Source organism: Solea solea, chromosome 14, assembly GCF_958295425.1.
Source record: "Solea solea chromosome 14, fSolSol10.1, whole genome shotgun sequence".
Taxonomy (NCBI): domain Eukaryota; kingdom Metazoa; phylum Chordata; class Actinopteri; order Pleuronectiformes; family Soleidae; genus Solea; species Solea solea.
In genome coordinates, this window is record NC_081147.1 from 2462487 (window position 1) to 2480214 (window position 17728).

General features: G+C 39.1%; 1 long non-coding RNA gene across 1 annotated transcript; it reads left to right on the plus strand.

The window, feature by feature from the left end:
• Positions 1–4272: 4272 nt before the first annotated feature.
• Positions 4273–15083, plus strand: LOC131472200 (uncharacterized). The gene is made up of 3 exons (XR_009242071.1): positions 4273–4945; positions 11517–11602; positions 13682–15083. It is a non-coding gene; the product is annotated as an uncharacterized LOC131472200 (long non-coding RNA).
• Positions 15084–17728: the final 2645 nt, after the last annotated feature.

The following is a 17728-nucleotide window of genomic DNA, read 5'->3' on the forward strand; positions in this document are numbered from 1 at the left end:
GTCATCTGTAGCTGCTCGGGACACACCAGAAGATTTTGGATGGCGAGGTAATATGATGTGGTACTATTAAGTGTGTCAGTGGAGGAGGAACGACTTAACGTATTATCTCACGAATTTAGTTATATGGCGTACCGGATGTGGCCCGCGGGCCTTGAGTTTGACACGTGATCATTTACTGAACCCTTAGTGCTCATGCGGCAGAGAAACACGGAAATAAGGTCCTTACCACACGGAGAAGACATGAAACCAGAGTCTAAACAGCAGAAGTAAACGAGGAGATAAGTTGCAGGTGAGCAGCTCAGAAGCTCCGCCCCCCCCAACCAGCCAGCAGAACGCACAGGAACACAGGAAACCAAGAACTATAACAAAATAAAAGACAAATTAGTAAGTCGTAAAAAAAACGAGTAATTAATTTTGCAGAAGTCACAAAATAGACCATTTTTATTACATTTCTGTTGATAAAAACGAGCCAAATTAACTTTGAACTGTGACGTATTTCCAAATTTCACAAATTCAATTTAATTTTAAACATTTTGAGCACGGAATTCTGAGGAAATATTTAGAATTATGAGATTAAAATCATAAAGGTGGAATTCTAAGACTGAAGCTAGAAAGTTGGAATTCTCAGAAAAAGCAGCAGATCTCGAAAAAGTCGTAATTATGTAATTAAAGTGATAATCCCACAATACACAACTCCTTATATGGACATCCTGGGGGTGAGTGTTTATAGATCACATCTTCTGGCTTTACAAAATGTGTTTTTTCTACTTCTTATGTCTTGTTGAGTCAAAGTTTGATTAATTTATACTGCGTATTTATATTGTGTCGTGATAATTATGCACAAGTCACAAAATAGACATTATTTATTATATTTCTGTTCATAAAAACGAGCCAAGTGAACTTTGAAATGCAATGTTTTTCCAAGTTTTACAAATTCAAACCGGTTTTAAATATTTCACACTTTTAAACACTTTTTGCTCAGGTGTGTTTATATAGTTGGTGAAAATGGAAAAAAGCAAAACACAAATATTTAATCAGATTGACTCTCACATTCTTAAAGCCTCTGTATATAAGTTTTAACACAGTAATGGAGAAAAAGCAGCCTAAATGCTCTGTGTTCTAAACGTAAAGTGCCTCAAATCATTCTTCTAACTTTGTCTTCCCACAGAAAAATGTGATACTCAATTTAAATGATTAAAAAAAAGTCGATAAGTGTTAGAAAATTGTTTCATATCATGTAAAATGCACTTGTCTCGCTGTTATCTTGTGTTTCTCTCTGGCCACAATGATGCGGCAAAAAAAAGGTTCAATGAGATTCTGTTTCGAGACTTTAGACCTATTTCCTAATGTCATTAAACTGTGAAAACACTGAGAAAGCACTAAAAAAGTGAAGCTAATTAAAGTGTTTCCGACGGGCAAAAAAAGAAAGAAAAATGCACTGAGGCACTTGAACAGACTGTGACCTTAGCATTTAAGGGGTCGGCGTTAAAGTTCACCAAAAGGACAATTTAGCGTCTACATTTTACTTTTCTTTTCCACAACATCATTTTCCTTCTACCTTCTTCTCTGTGTAATTTGGCCCCAACCCCTGACCACAGCTCTTCAAAAACATCTCCCGTTACAGCAATTACACCACCACCGTTTCGTCTTCCTAGCTTTACCCACTTGCACAAATATTTTCATACTCGGGGAGCAATCATTTCTGGCTACCGGGCGCAGGGAAGGACATCGGGGTTTGACAAAGACCAGAGTTTCAGCGAGGCTCCAGATCTGCTGCTCCAGCTCGTCTGGGTTTGATTGATCTCCTCAAAAGTTCTGCTGCCACACAAGTATTTTCTTCAAACACCATCTGTGCCGTGTAGGAGGCAGGAAGTTCAATTGTTGAGTTTCTAATTCTTCTAATTCTTATTTTTCCACTCGGTGATTGAAACGTCTGATGAGTCACATTTACATACTGACGCAGCGTGAGGCCTCTCGCTGACTCCTCTGCGTCTCTGTCTTCCTTCTTTATGCCATTTTATTAACTTTAGTCAGGATAAGTTTAAGGTTCTGAGAGGAACTTCCATTGATCCAGAAACAGCATCTTTTAGTTTCTTTATCGACATTTGAAGCAGCGGTAGAGAAGAGAGCAATTATGAAAAACTGCTTTTCTCATTTACCCAGGATTTTGAAAAACCTTGGTGTGTTTCCACTGAAATTAACCGGGGGGAAAACTTTTCCTCGACCCCAAAAGAAGTATCTACTCCCAATGAGGTACTTTTCTTTAAACAAGACCTTTAAATGAAGATGAAGAAATATCTTCAGGACTTTGAATTAAAGACTAGTGGACAACATTTACAGGATTTTCTTCTGTGGGTAAAAATAAACTTACATATTTAAATATACAATACAAAAAAAAATACAATTTTAAACATATTTACTTTACCTTGTTCACATTGAAACAACTCCCATACGGTGTAATGTCAGCATGTAAAGAAATGGACATTCCCTGACTGCAAATCCCCCTGTGAAACATTTGTTTCACATATTTTCTGCACTCACATCATTTATACGTCTGCCCTGAGGTCTGTATTTTACAGAGAAGCAGATTATTTTTGAATTGAGACAAACAACACCCATAGAGTTGTAAGAAAGGGGTATGTGATTTGAAGTAGCTGTTAAATCGATTCACCATGACGATGATGTAAAACCTTTAAAACATTACAATATCTCTATAATGACTGTTTATAGCCCAGAGAGGAAAAGAAACTAAATCTAATTTCAACCTGAGTCACTCTGACATTTCTGTCTGGCAAATCCATTTTGCTTTAAACATGCTGCACTTTGTGATTTGAAGCAATAAATTAATGACGTAGACGAAAGAATCCACTAAAGCCAAACTTTACTTCTCTTTTCTTCCAGAAAACCTCCATGAAAAATCAGCGTTAGCAAATAATTTGATGGGGTCAAGTGTTGGAAAATCATTCTCTCGAAACACAGCACATGTTCATGTAAGAGTGAGAGTTAATTTTCAGATGAATCAACCACAAAGTATGAATCATTCAATGAGGTAAAGCGAAAATATTCATATTTAAAGTCATAGGCATCATTTGTTTTGTTTAATTTCATTTCAATTCACTCAAAAACCAAACAGAATTTGAAAAAAAGCTTTAGCTTTAGCTTTAACCTGTTTAATGGCAAGTTTGAACAGGTTTTTCACTAGTGGGAATGTGTTTAATCTGCATGTACTCAAATAACTCTGCTTTACCATTAGAGACGGATGCTGGCAAGCTAATAAATAACTTACTAAACATGCTAACAAGACGCTCATAGAAGAAAAACACCACAAAAAAACTAGTAACAAACACTTCTTTACCTTCACGTACATTTAGTACAACATCCTGTAAAATATATTTAGTACAAATACGCCCCGAGCTGTGACAATATCTGCAGACTTGTCTGAAACTGTCAATTAACAGTTGTAGTAATGTTAGTGTAACTCACCCTTATTGAGGATTACTGTATTTCTTTTGATGAAGTAATTCAATTAATTATAATATTATATCTGAAGTGTTTATTGTAATTAACTGGCTTTAGTACTAAACAAGTACTTAACATTAAAACATTAGAAATGATTTGTTTCTATTTAAACTGTCATCAGGCACCATTATATTATTTTTCACTGTTTTGTTATGATTTCCAACAGTTACAGCAGTTTCGGGCGGTTTACGGTCAAGTCCACCAGGTGGCTTCTGGGATACACTTTCCCATCTGACTGCAGAGGGAGCAGCACGCCGTGTCCGTTAGCTCCGTATATGAGAGTGGAAATATCACAGTGGACTTTACATGGTGGTGTCTGACAGTCTTTTTATATCACATTAGGTAAGCCTGTATACCTTATGTCTGTTAATCGGTTACGAGTTTAATATATGTAGTATTTCTTTGAAGCACTTGTGATGTGTTTGTGCTCGCTCGTCGGTAGCTAGTTAGCAGCTAGTTAGCTTGTTACGGAGAAGTGTGGGTGTCCTTAAAATAAATATAGAAATGCTCCATTGTTTAAATGTTACAGTGAGTTTTAAAATAAATAATAAAATTATTTCTGTGAAGTGTTGAATGTCACTTATGCACTGTTTTCTAATGTATTGTGTGTTAAGTAATATTTAAGAGGGTCTAGTGTGAGCCTCATATTTCTTCTTTCTGATCTGACTGCTGAAGGAGAAGCACGTCGTGTACGTTAGCTCCTTATATGAGAGTGGAAATATTACAGTGCACTTTCCACGGTGGTGACTGACAGTCATTTTATTTCACATTAGCGCGGCTGGCGTGTGTGTGTGACGAGAGAGAGAGAGAGAGAGAGAGAGAGCGAGCGAGGAGGAGAGCCGTACCTGAGCGCGGAGGAGGAGGAGGAGAAGATGATGTGGTCAAGTTACGCGGGGGATTCGGGACTTCAGGCCAGGTTCTGGATAAACGTCGGTTGCTCAGCCGGTAAGATTGTTCCTACACCAATGATTTCCACGGGCTACAACTTATATACCTTTGAGCTCAACACTAACTCTGCACAAATAAATTAGTGGGCCCACAGCTACAGCAATTTTATAAATTAAATTTCTGGCCGGAGTATTTTTTTAATATTATTTTATACAAATTGTCAACTGTTTTTTTTATACATATATATATTTTGTCAAATTTTGATATCAAAATATATCATACAATTGTGTGAGTTTCTGTGTGTGAAGTCAATCATTTTCCATAGTCAAAGAGATATCAGTTATGTTGTCAGGACTGAGCATGAGAGGACACAGGAGTTATTTCTCGGGCAAAATTACGAACAAAAAGAATAAGACGACACTGGAGAGAGTAAAACTCAGGAAGGATCGTGATGTTACTGCAGAGAAGACTGTAAACATGTGGCGACGAGTGACTGCAGACCCACAGAATAAGGAGGCTGCGCGCGCCAACGACGCAGGTGAGGGTGATTGCCTGCCACAGACACCACCAACGGAATAACCTACACAAACGGGGCACAAATTATTCATTTAAATATTATTTAATTCCTTTTCTTATTCATTTTACTTACTTACAATGGTTATACGCAAAATCCTGACTCATTTTTAGTGGATATACCCGCGTAGCACGTAGCCCCACAGCTGAGGAATTTGTGAACGGAGTGCATATTATATAAAATTAAACAAATAACACAAAAATAATAATAATTAGAGTCACTTTATCTCTTGCTCCATCTTAATCTAATTTCACTTTATCAGTGTGTGAAGAATATGTGAGGAAGAAGAGGATGAGAGAATAAGTCTATTTACACCACTGTATTTTAACTTTGGTTCATCTGTTTGTAGCTTACTTTTTAGAACCTGAAACACTATAAATTGTGGATCAGGTCATCTCAACAACTGATCTAAAGAGAGCCCATAGACAGAAATGCAAAATTGTGGCTACAGTAAGATTATTAATGAGGGCTGTGTTTGTTTTTTTCTTCCTATGACTTTTCCTATGTTATATTTCTGGTGTGAAGAAGAACTAGAACTCCTGGGTCACTTTGACATTGACCTTGGTATGGAATACAGTCTGTACGGTTGTGCAGTCCTTGTCTCGTATTGTATCAGTGAAAACCAGACACTGATTCCATAGAAAAGAGCTGAGAGATGCTGCTTATCAGCTCAGCAAATATTCCTTTCAAGCAAAGATAAACAACACAACACGTCCTCTGTGAGGCGCCCTGGTGCGTAAACTTCCTTCCCGGCGTTATCAACAACAATCTATCAAAACTTCCAACTCATGTGAAGCATAAAAAAACACCCATATATTGAAAGTATGCCTCCCAATTACACAGATTTATGCACAGACGTGAGCTGACAAATGTTTGATTACGCAGTACATCAGATCATCCAAACAACACGTTGATTTTTTTTTTGGCTGCAGCTTCTATTTCCCACCTCGGCTGTGAGACACCAAGTGTGAATAATCCCTCAGTTTGATGGAGGTTCCCTGTTGTTCTTTGTGTATTTACGATCCTTCGTTATGCAGACGGTGCCACAGTGTGTAAGGAAAATAGAGGCAGTGGAGGTAAAGAGCAGCATGGTGGTTACAGGTCAATCCATCTCATTTTCTTTAGAGCTCAATAAATACGTCAGAGGAAGATGGAAACATCACACCTGTACACACACACACACACAGCGCGTCCGCTGGATCAATATAAGCTCAGTAAATGTTTTTCTTATATCCGTAACTGAGTGGTGACATGGAATAATAAATAAATAATGAATCTCACACTTTAGTTAAAAAAGTACACATTTACAGCAAATATAAATATACATCAAATCACAATCTAACTTAAATTTGTACAACACTTAGTCCTGTATTATTTAAATGTTATGTCTGAATGATAAATGTTAAATCTAATCACTTTCCTATATCAATGTGGGGTCGAGTGATCATCGTCAACTTGAGCTTTCTTCTGATTGAGCTTTTTTGTGAACAGATTTCATATTAAATAATCATAATTTCATATAAACTTGAGCATCTTCTGAACGTATTCCGATCTTGTAAATTTGACCATATTCCAAACATAGTAAAGTTGAGATTTCTTCTGACCTTATTACGTACTCTGAAAAATAGTATATTTGAGCTTTCTTCTAATTGTATTCCATATTCCAAACAGTAATATGAGCTTTCTTCTCACCGTATTCCGAACGTAGTAAAGTTGAGCTTCCTTGTGACTTTATTATATATTCTGAAGATAGTAAAGTTGAGCATTACGTATTATTGCCTGTCACAAAAAAAAATAGTTTGAAAACTTGCATGAAATAATTACTAATTTATATGACATGTTAGAAAAAGACAAGTTGCACAGATCTGTTTAGACTGTTTAGCTCAAATGTAAGAGGTGTACTACAACAACCTAACTTTTACTACTATTATCTGTCTTTCAACTGTCAGCAAATGAGAGCGTTGTCAGATTCCTCTGTAAACAAGGTTTGGAAGGATATAGAGGAGAATCCCTTACAAAGTAAGTCAATAAACACTAAATAAATCAGGCAAACACCAATTGAATTGCCATTTAACATATTCAGGTACGAAGATGCTTGGAATTAACTCATCTATTTCAATAAATCAACAATTATGGTGGAAATGAGGCTGTAAGTAGAAGTTAAATCACTTTAAACCCACACAAAAATAAAGCCTTTGAGAGAGAATTTCATGACATAAATCAAGTTTACCTCATGGTTCAGTCCTTGTTTATTTTTCCAGCAGCACAATCATTGCTAGAAAAAGTGGTGGAGCAATGATCTCTGGGGGGCAGTACGAACACAAATTGAGGTTATATATATATATATATATATATATATATATATATTTTATTATATTAAAAAATAAAAAAAACATTGCAATCGAGTACATTTGCTCACTATGACCTTCAGCTCCAGTTTGTCACTGTTGCATCATGTTTTCACAAACACGGCTTCAGCTTCGGGACTTCATATGACAGAAATGCATCGAAGCTTGTTACGCGATTCTGTCATTATCTGCCTACATCCCAGGAGGGTCAGAGGTCACGGTTAGCTGTGGAGCATACGGCTCGTGAAGTGGCTTGCTCGAGGCCACCTCAGCTTAGCAGCTTGATTGCTGTCATCTGGGCCTCCAGTGCCTCTGGTGTCTTTTACTCGCGGTGTAATTGGTGCTGGATTCTGCGGGAACAGGACTTGAACAGACCTCTCATTTGTCTCAAACGGAATATGGTGTCAAATTTGATCTCATGTCAAAACTACCAGTGAATTACTTGTTGATATTTTAAATCTGATTTCCATGGTTTTTCTAATTGATGTAAAGCACATTGTGACCTTGGAGTTTTTTTTTTTTATTGAAAAAACTAATTAGTGTCTACACTTAAGTTTCAGAAGTGGATTCTATTGCTCCAAACATACGGCGGGCCATCAGTTTGACGAGATAAACGTGTTATGTTACATGATTTTTATTCATGAAGACCAAACGGAGGCAGAAGAGGACGTTAGACGTTATTGTAAGTTACATCACTTCTATGTAAATAAAGGCTGGTTCATGATTAGTCTCTTTTCCACCAACATTTCCAGGAACTTATTTACCCCGGGAAAAGAATTCTCAGTAATCTGTGTGGTTTGTGTTTTCTACTTCACTTCAAAGTTCTGGAAAATGACACTCAAAGTCCCACTGAACCTCCTCCTCAGCAAATACGCTCAGAAGAACCTGGGGAACCTCCTCCTCAGCAAATACGCTCAGAAGAACCTGGAACGTCATACGTCCTTTTCTATTGCTCCGTCGATGCCAGATAGAAAGTGAAAGTTATCTTGGAAAAAAGGAGCAGAAGAACTCACTCATTGAATATTTATACAGCCATAAAATCAAAATAAATCCAGTCGGCCTGATAATCATGATGGTCGAGGGAAGGTTTTTCCCAGGGTGATTTTGATGGAAACACGCCATGGTTTTTCAAAATCCCAGCGGTGGCCTATAGATTGATTGATTTTTCTGTCACTCAACACATTTTTAAATTGTCCAACACTAATGGAGTATAAAACAGGCTTTTAGGTGGTGGAGATTGAAAGGTTGATCAGTCATGTGATCATCTGACCGGCAAAGTTCCTGCCTGTATGATGATAATGTCAATAACCTTGCATCAGTGACATTTGGCATAAAGTCACTATGAATAGCTTACACAGCCAACTGGACCCACAATGCACCAGGGTTCTCGCTGTGAGGGTGGAGGTCTTGTGCATTTGCTTCCATCACTGTGGCGTGTGGTGGTGACAACAGCTCCGGGACACATGAGTATACGAGCTGTGACCTGGACCTTATGTTTTATCCCTGTGGCTGCTCATGGTTTAGTGTCCCTATACGTTCACCCCCACACTCCTTCAAAGATAAAAGGTAGTGTCAGAGTGAATTAATTTCCCCGTATAACGTTAAGTAAGCAACAAATCGACTTCTGCTCGTCTGCGAAGAGTAAGATAAAGACATTTTCACCTTTGTGTAATTGCGTGTAAGTAATCTGTTGTTCGATGCAAAAAAAAACCCCACAAAGTCTTTGAATAATAAGGTCCGCTGTGTGATAATTACTGATATCTTTTATTCATTTACCTACTTACTTTACTTTTACGTACCAAGTTAATTATCGGTTTAATTTTATCTGTTCTTATTTACGTTTTTAATTTTCTTTTACCTCCTGTTTTTAGTATATTTGTATTTTAGTGTCCTTTGTTTCCCCTCAAGCCTGTTTTTGAGTTCCACAATAGCGTTTCCTCACTTCCTTTCCTTACATCCTTTTTCATTTCTCCACTTCCCCATTACTGTTTTAATTTGTTTTCACCCTGTGAAGAACTTTGGTTTTAGCAATTTAGAAATCTAGACGCACCCTAGCAGCAGCAAATTTAATTTGCAGCCAGGGTTCCTGGCTCTGGTTTGGCCAATCACATCGTGTTTAGAGTCGGTGGGCGGGGCTTAACATTATTACGACAGAGTTGCAACCTTTTCGCTGCCAGTCTCTGCAACATGGAATACATGTAAATACTACTAACTAACATACCTTGGTAATGCTGCGTCAAATATTAGCTCTTCCAGGACTTGCAGGGTTATGGCAGAACTTTTTCAAGGCCCTGGGTGTCTTCGACGGAGTAAGCTCACAGGCTCGTTTATCTGAACGGCCTGTCCTGGTTATCCTCTATCCGTCTCCAGTTAGAGGACGTTTGCCGGCAAACGTGGTTTGCCGGCAAACGTGATTTGCCGGTGACCCCACTCACCCCTTTTGTGACCCCACTCACAAACTCACTCTCTGCAATACTTTGGGTTTCTTCTGTTTTTGAAGATGCTCGCTGAATGTACAACCACGCCTGCAATTCTCTTATTCTTGGTTGGGCTCCGTTACCCTAACATTTGTTGGCTTACAGGAATCTCTTGATCAAACTTTCACTTGCACATGGAATGGTTGTAGCGCTAATCCTTTTGCACACAGAGGGAATTTGAAAGACAACCGTTGATTCCACCCCTCGGATTGAGCCCTGCCAATTGTGTGTGCCCAGACCAAACATCTTGATGTAGGTTGACTACTGCAACGCCCTGCTAACGGGCCTCCTGACCTGTGCTGTTAAACCACTACAGATGGTCCAGAATGCGGCGGCGCGCCTGGTCTTCAACCAGCCTAAAAGGGCACATGTCACCCGTCTGTTCATTGAGCTCCATTGGTTACCCTTAGCCGCCCACATTAAATTCAAATCACTGACGCTAGCCTACAAAGTGCTTCATGGGTCTGCTCCCACCCACTTAAATGCTCTCCTAAAGAACTCTGTTCGTCAAAGGATTGTCGTCTGGCGGTGCCAACACCACAGTACAGAGTGCTACCAGAACAGGGGGCGTCCCTGTTTATCTTCAAGAAGTTCTTGAAGACCAAGCTCTTCCAATACCATCTTCTGTTCGAGCAATTACCCTCTCATTCTGCACTTGGATCCACCTCAGCACTCTGTCCACTGTTCCTATCTAGTGGAGTTCTTTCCAAGACTACTTCTATGTAGCTTATTCCTCTATTGTAAGTAACATTGGATAAAAGTGCCCAAGTTCCTAAATGCTTGTAAATGTGGTTTACTTTGATTTGAATTGCCTTGTATGAAGAGTGATGTATAAATGAAAGTTTGATTGATTGATTTAATGGTAAAACTGAGCTGAAACAAGGAAAAATTCATCTTCAGCCATCTCTTCATGTCAAAAATAAAACATACAACACGTTTGCCATATTTGATTGATTGCTCTGAAATGATCGATCACTGCGGTACAAAGTCTGAACTCCTCTCCGTCGGTGACAGAGTGACTACGTATGAATCTCCACGTCGTCGTACAGATGGCATTTAGAAGTGGAGCGCGCTGTCACTCCCGCTAAGCTCAGACGCCTCCGCTGTCTCTTCACGTCGGCGCTGAGCTGATGTGAAAAGAGCAGCAGAGTGTGAACGGGTGTTTAATAAAAAGAAATCTACTAATACCGCTGAATGCCAGCGGGGAAATATGAGTGTTCTCCCCGGCAGTTTGCAGGAACAGGATTTATTGGATGTTCTCAAAAGAAAGTGATCTCCTCTCATAACCACGCAGTGTCTGGGTAAACACGAGCTCAGACGCATGCTTCCACACTATACTCTGCATAATTATTATTTTGTGTGTTTTTACCCTGATTTGCCAACACAGTTCACTAAGACTGAGGTGACTTTGTCACGTCAGAATCAGCAGAATACCCTCTGTGATGCTTGTGGTTCTTTTATTCATTATTCTTTGATTTCCTGTTTTATTTTGGTATTGACCTTGAGCCTGATTTCCAACCGCACCCCTTATTATTTGCACCTGTTGCTTGTTTTCCAACAACTTCCTTTAGTATTTCATGTGATCCTTGACACTTTGTTTACTTGTTTCCTTGATGTTGTACCGGCTTTTTTCCCCCTTGACTCTTGTGTATGATATTTGTTTTTGTGCCTTTTGCCCCACGGACTGATTACTGTGTTCTGACTGTTCAGTTTCACAGAGGATTTGAAGAGATTTTCCTTTGCATCCTCACGTCTGAGTCTGCTTTGAGGTCTTCAAGTGTGAAGTTGTGGTTCAGGTATGTTACCAGATTTGACAAATACATCTACACACATGACCGTCCTACCGTCTGCTTTATTTTTTCACACAACACATTTTACGGACATTCACTCTTAGAACTTGGCATTTAAACATTTACAGTTTTCATTTACACCCACAACGGTGGAAAGAAAATTGGGGATGTCGCCTTTGTTCCTCACGCCCCTAAACTTTGGAACACACTACTTGTTTTTGTGTTTTATTGTGAAGCATTTTGAGCTGCAATACTTATACCAATAAAGTTAGATTATTAGAGTCCGAGCAACGAATGGCAGGGGCCGAAAGGCAAAAAGGAAACAGAGTTTCCCAAATACTTGGTGGGACGATGTTATAGACCAAGATGAACAAAAAAGTCGACCGTAACCATGGCCTCAACTCAACAGGAAGTCAGCCATTTTGGCGATTTGGTGAAGATTAGCAAATCATTTTTAAAAAAATATGATTTTTTTTTGTCAGGTACTGATGCTGGCGGGCCACTTGTGGCCAGTTGTTGACCTCTAAATTTAACGTATTCGGTCAGTTTTAGCATGTCACAACTGGCAGAGTTTGTCTGCTCTAGAACATAAGTGGAAATGTATAATATGAGGAGACAAGGTGACAATAATAGACTGTTATTAAATAACTGCAGACAGACCATGACATAAACAGAATGAAAATGAATCTCGTATTTCACTGTAACATGTTTCCTTAATCTCTGACATATCATGATCCTTTTTTTTTTAGTCTTAAAAGACTCGACACATTTCACCTTCACCCTTAAATTGATTGTTTTCTCATTAATAATACAAAGACAATACGTTCATGTCCGTTTATTTTATGTCATCGATTTATCTTCTCTGGTTAGTGCGGGCCATATAAGACGAATTGCCGCAGGCTTGTATTTGTCCCCTGATCCAAGGAAAACATAAATTCTCCGGGGGAATAAACCACATTTCCTCTCCAGGAAATAGAAAAATATTTACTGCGCTTCTGTGCGAAGAGGAATATTTATGTATTTATGTGACTTTCGTCGTCCGACAGATTTAAAAAGGGTGTTAGAGTCGGGACAGGAAAGCGAAAGTCATCACAAATCATAAAACACTATATAATCCAATTTTTTTCTATCCATTTTAATTATTGTGGGAAAAAAATCACCTGTTTCAGCTTCTCCATAGAACATGAAGTCAGTTTTGTGTTTTATTTTCCCATTTAGAGGAAAATAGATGTTAAAGAACAGCACGTGTGTGGACATCAGTGTGATTGACGGTTACTATCGTGTATATGAGCCTGGTTGAAGGTTTCCTTTGTGAATTGTCACAATCATACTGGCAAAATCACCAATCTCAAAGCTTCAATTCATTCTTAGGTTGATGTCACGACTGCTTTCCATTTTATTCTACATGTGATCATAATTTACAAAATCAAAGCCAAACCGCAGTGTTTGAGACAAAAATGTTTTACTGACGTCATAAATCAAGTGAGAAGTAGGTCTATTAAGAATGAGATAAAATGACCAATAAATCCCCATTACACATTACTGCAGACGCCCTGAAATTCACACTAAACACTTATGTGAACTAATTTTGACTAAATTAATTATAGTTAATTGAGTGTTCATTCGTTTTAAGTCATGAAATTGGATTGATTTACCACTGATTCTAAGTAATTTGATTAAATGACATTTGAAAATATGATCATTTTGAATACACATAATTCCTAATTATGTGCCAGTATTTATGTTTTCTGAGTGTAAATGGATTAAGTTCATCCAAAATGTATATGATCACAAAATTTGAATGAACCTCTTGGTCCTGGTCTTTTTTTTTTCCAGTCTGTCCATTTTAAAAAGTGAAGCCTCTGAATTCGGACAGAAGTGGCTGGAAATTAGCCACCAGGGGGCAACTCCACTGGCTGTGAAAATAATTTAAAGTCTGATGGTAATAGAGCTCCTAAAGTTACCAAGTTAAATGGCGACAACTTCCTTACTTTAGTTTGAATGGATAGAATTGGCAATTAGCCACTAGGGGGCGACTCCAGTGGCAGCAATCAATTATAAGTCTAAAAGAAATTTTCACTGCAGGCTAATTCCATCATCTATGGTCTGGACCAAAGTCTCCAGACTTCATCAGGAGTTCACGATTGCAAACGACTTTTCCTTGAGAGGCGGTTGAACAAAGACGGAGGGGGAAATTCGTCAGAGCTGTAGACGTTCATTGCCTTTCGTGACGCACTCACTCCCCCGGGACTCGAGTCTTCCTTCATCACCGGCGTCTGGAGTCGGAGCCGATAAACACCATCGACTGCAGAGAGTGGTTTGACCCTGAGAAAAAAAAGAGTGATTGCAGATCATTGCCTTTTCATCCTGATAGCTAAACTCCCATGTCAGTGGGTATTAGAGGGGTTTATTTTTGTAAGGTGTGAAGGGAGCTTAAGGGGAAAACCATCGAGACAGACAGCAGAGCTGTGACTCACGAGGCAAACTTTATTACACCGACTGCTCGTCCCTCTGTACTTTATCTCAGAGGACGGACAGAGTTTGAGCGGGGCCGGACGTCAATCACTCGACTCTCCCACGTTAAATGTCGGTTCAAGTCGAGTCCTTTAAATTAATATTGACTCCTGGACCTGCTCAGGATGGACCGCACTTACACAGGAGAGGATATGGCTCAAGGAAAACATCTCCTATGTCCTAAATGTCAACCTCTCCACAGAAGAAGACTTGTTTTTTACCTGGATGATTCCTGACATTATGACAGCATTAATCCACTGAGATGTTCTGAGTAAGACGAGGACGACGAGCGTCGAGGACGACGAGCGTCGTGGAAGACGAGCGGGAGAGACGGGATGACGGATGCTGGGAATAAATGAGAAGGAAAGAGACAGATTGAGGCAGGAAATACGAGATTGGGGAGGAAGGAGAGGAGTGGAGGGAACGACGAGGAGAAGAAATATGTACTTCCTGACGGGGGAGATGTGCTGAACGTTACAAAATGATTTGCAGCATAGAAAAAAAGTGCATAAATAAACAGTAGTTTCTGCAGAAATCCACTTGAGGAATCTCAGAATACACGGCACAACTTCCCGCTCATCTCTGAATAATGCATGTCAATAAATTAGTTGTTTGCATTATAAAACATCCTGGATGTGAGCCTGTTGATGCTTTCATGTGACAGTTGAGGTACAATTGGTATTTGCATGCTACAAACAGGAAGTTGACTCTCCTCTGCAGTTATTTGCTGTTATTTGTTTCAAGTATTTTCAACGAGTATCATCAATGTTCCAATCCAACATGGATTTCTTTTATCGGACTGACAAATTAAAGAAAGTGTTTTTATTCACAGCTGGTACCGTTGAGTTTCACCCTTTGTTTCACAAGTCTTTCATATTTACAGAACCACAGTGACATTGTGATGAAAAAATCCCCAAATTACGTGTAATCTGATCAAAACTTGTGTTTTTTTTCAGGCTGTTCCACTTAGATTATGTGCTGTTACTGTACGAACCAGTGTCAACGCACACAAACACTTAAAAGACTGGAGAGCTGTTGTTCAAGGTAAAAACGACTATAATGCGTCACTCTCCATAATGACAACATTAACTGTACAAATACTGGGGAGTAATGATAGATAGGTTGTTAACCTGGAAAGACCACAAAAGCATAGAATTTATTTTTGTTTTTCACTTCTTGTAATTCTACATGATACAAGTGTTTGTCCACTACTCTAAAGTCAATTAAATATCTGTACAAAGATTCCGGGTCAACCCCTGGAGGAACTCTACAAATCATCTCACCACAGTAACATGTTGAGACTAGCTACCATCAAACTGGAGACGCATGGTTCCACGATTTACAAGGATCCGTCCGTCTGAAGAACTCTTGAGTGTGTCAGTCAATCCTAAAATGAACTATCAACCACCTAATAATGCAGCTAGTAGCACTCTGATGCTAGCAGAGAGCAGCAAGCTAGCTGCTTATCAATGGAAATGCTAAATGATGCTTAACCTGAAAAGCCCTTAGTGACCCTCTTAAAAAAGAAAAACAAGCAACTGCAGTGGAGGAATGTTTTACAGACACTGAAGGTTGAGAGGACGTTTAGGACAGGCTGTGACAGTATGGACATGGATGTAGTCAACCAAGGTTAGCTAATGTACTGTACTACCCCACTCTATTTGATTGATTTCTATCAATTTCTATCATACTTTTCCACACAGTTAGAAAATGGTATGGAAGTGCATTTCAGTGGTGATTTGTGTGACTTTTGTCCAAAGTCCAGTAGAAAGCAGAAGGTACAGCTCATGTTAGTGAAGGTGTTTGTGGTTAGAAGTGACTTCAGGCCACAGACGTCCATGAAACACCATCTATATTTACCACCTGCTTAATCCTTAGCTGCACTTTGGCATTGAAGAAGAAGATTTCCACTGGTGGTAAATGCCAGGTGGGTCGTGTTGTACGCGTTGGCACATTTGGTGTCATTGTGATAAACCCGCTGGTTATTCATCACAGAGCTGACACCAGCTCAGAAAACACGGGCTTGTGTGGCCAAGGCAATTAAAGAGACAATTGTAAGACACTTTATTTTTTTAATTAGGGATTTAATTTGTAAACCCCATCATTCAAAACTATACGACATTCTCCAGACTTCCAGGCAAATGAATCACATTTTCTAAACCTGGAATTAGTCCAGTTCAGCTCGAAGTGTTTGTACTTTTTATAGAAATATATTTATTTTGACAAACAGTAAGAAGTAGCTGTGGCAGCAGTGGTACTTTTTTCACTTTTAACATTTCACTTTACCATTAGCGTTGTTACATGAACATAATAAACCCTGAAACAGTATTTAAAGCCTCTTTCACAGTATATTAAACAGCTAAAAAAAGGTAATTGTGTCAAAACAAAATGAGTAGAAAGAAGAAGAAAACAACACCATGAAGCCCAGTGACAATGTTAGGGTCGTTACTAGTTTGTTTATTTCACAGTGTGTGTCCAATTACAGTTGAATCGCTGCACTTTTTTAGTATACAGTTCTAACTCGGCTTGGTTCTACTGTTTTTTTTTTTTTTGCTTTTCCCTCAGTGATAGTACCTGGTACCTGGTGTTTTTTTTCTTCTTTTTTTACTAAAATGTCATGAGCGTGATGTCCGACACAAGAATCAAATCGAACAATGTCCAACTGTAGATCAGTTAAAATTACTTAAAAATCCCTGAAAACATGCGTTAATCTCCAACATTTAGCAAAGGAAATGTCTAAAATTTTGGCGATTGTGAGCCCTATCACGACCACATTCAGTGGGATTTCAGCTCAGTGACTGTCAGTCGATCATGCAGGAAATACTGAACGATTCGTGAGCAAATCTTTTTATTCAACTGATTCTAATGATTCATTTACACCCAAAACAACTGCGTATAAAACCACATCATGCCAATTTTGTGCTCTGCTGACCCCACCAATTCAGACAATTGGCACAAAAGTGCCAATTGTCTGAAGTAAAACTGTAAATTTTGGCTTTTCGCTATCGTCTCTTTTTCAGTGGTGTTCACTTCCAACCATTTTATCCTCAAAAGGAGGGTCACGTGGTGCTGTGCCAATCTAAGTCCAGTGCCAGTCCATCGCAGGGTCACATCGTAGAGACAAACAACCATTCACTCTCACACCTACGGTCAATTTAGAGTGACCAATGACCAACTGTTGGAGGAAGCCGTAGAACACGGAGAAAACGGAGAGAACATGCAAACTCTATGCTGGAAGGCCCTTGTTCCAACCGGAGCTCAAGAGTGCTAACCACTACACCAGGGGTCACCAACCTTTTTGAGACCGAGAGCTACCTGAAGGGTAGAGAATAATATGGAGGGCTACCATATTAACATTTTATGCAATTTACCATTGAAATGATGAATATTATGCATTTAATTGCATACACATTAAATCCAGTGCTTACTCCTAATGATTATCACAGTTTTTATAAATAATATCAGGACATTTTACTCAGTGATCATTTGGATACATGCAAGTGAGGTGAAGTGAAATGAGCCCACGGGCACCTCGCTGGCTGCTCGCGGGCTACCAAGTGCCCGCGGGCACCACGTTGGTGACCACTGCACTACACCAACCGTGTGGCTCTTGGTGTT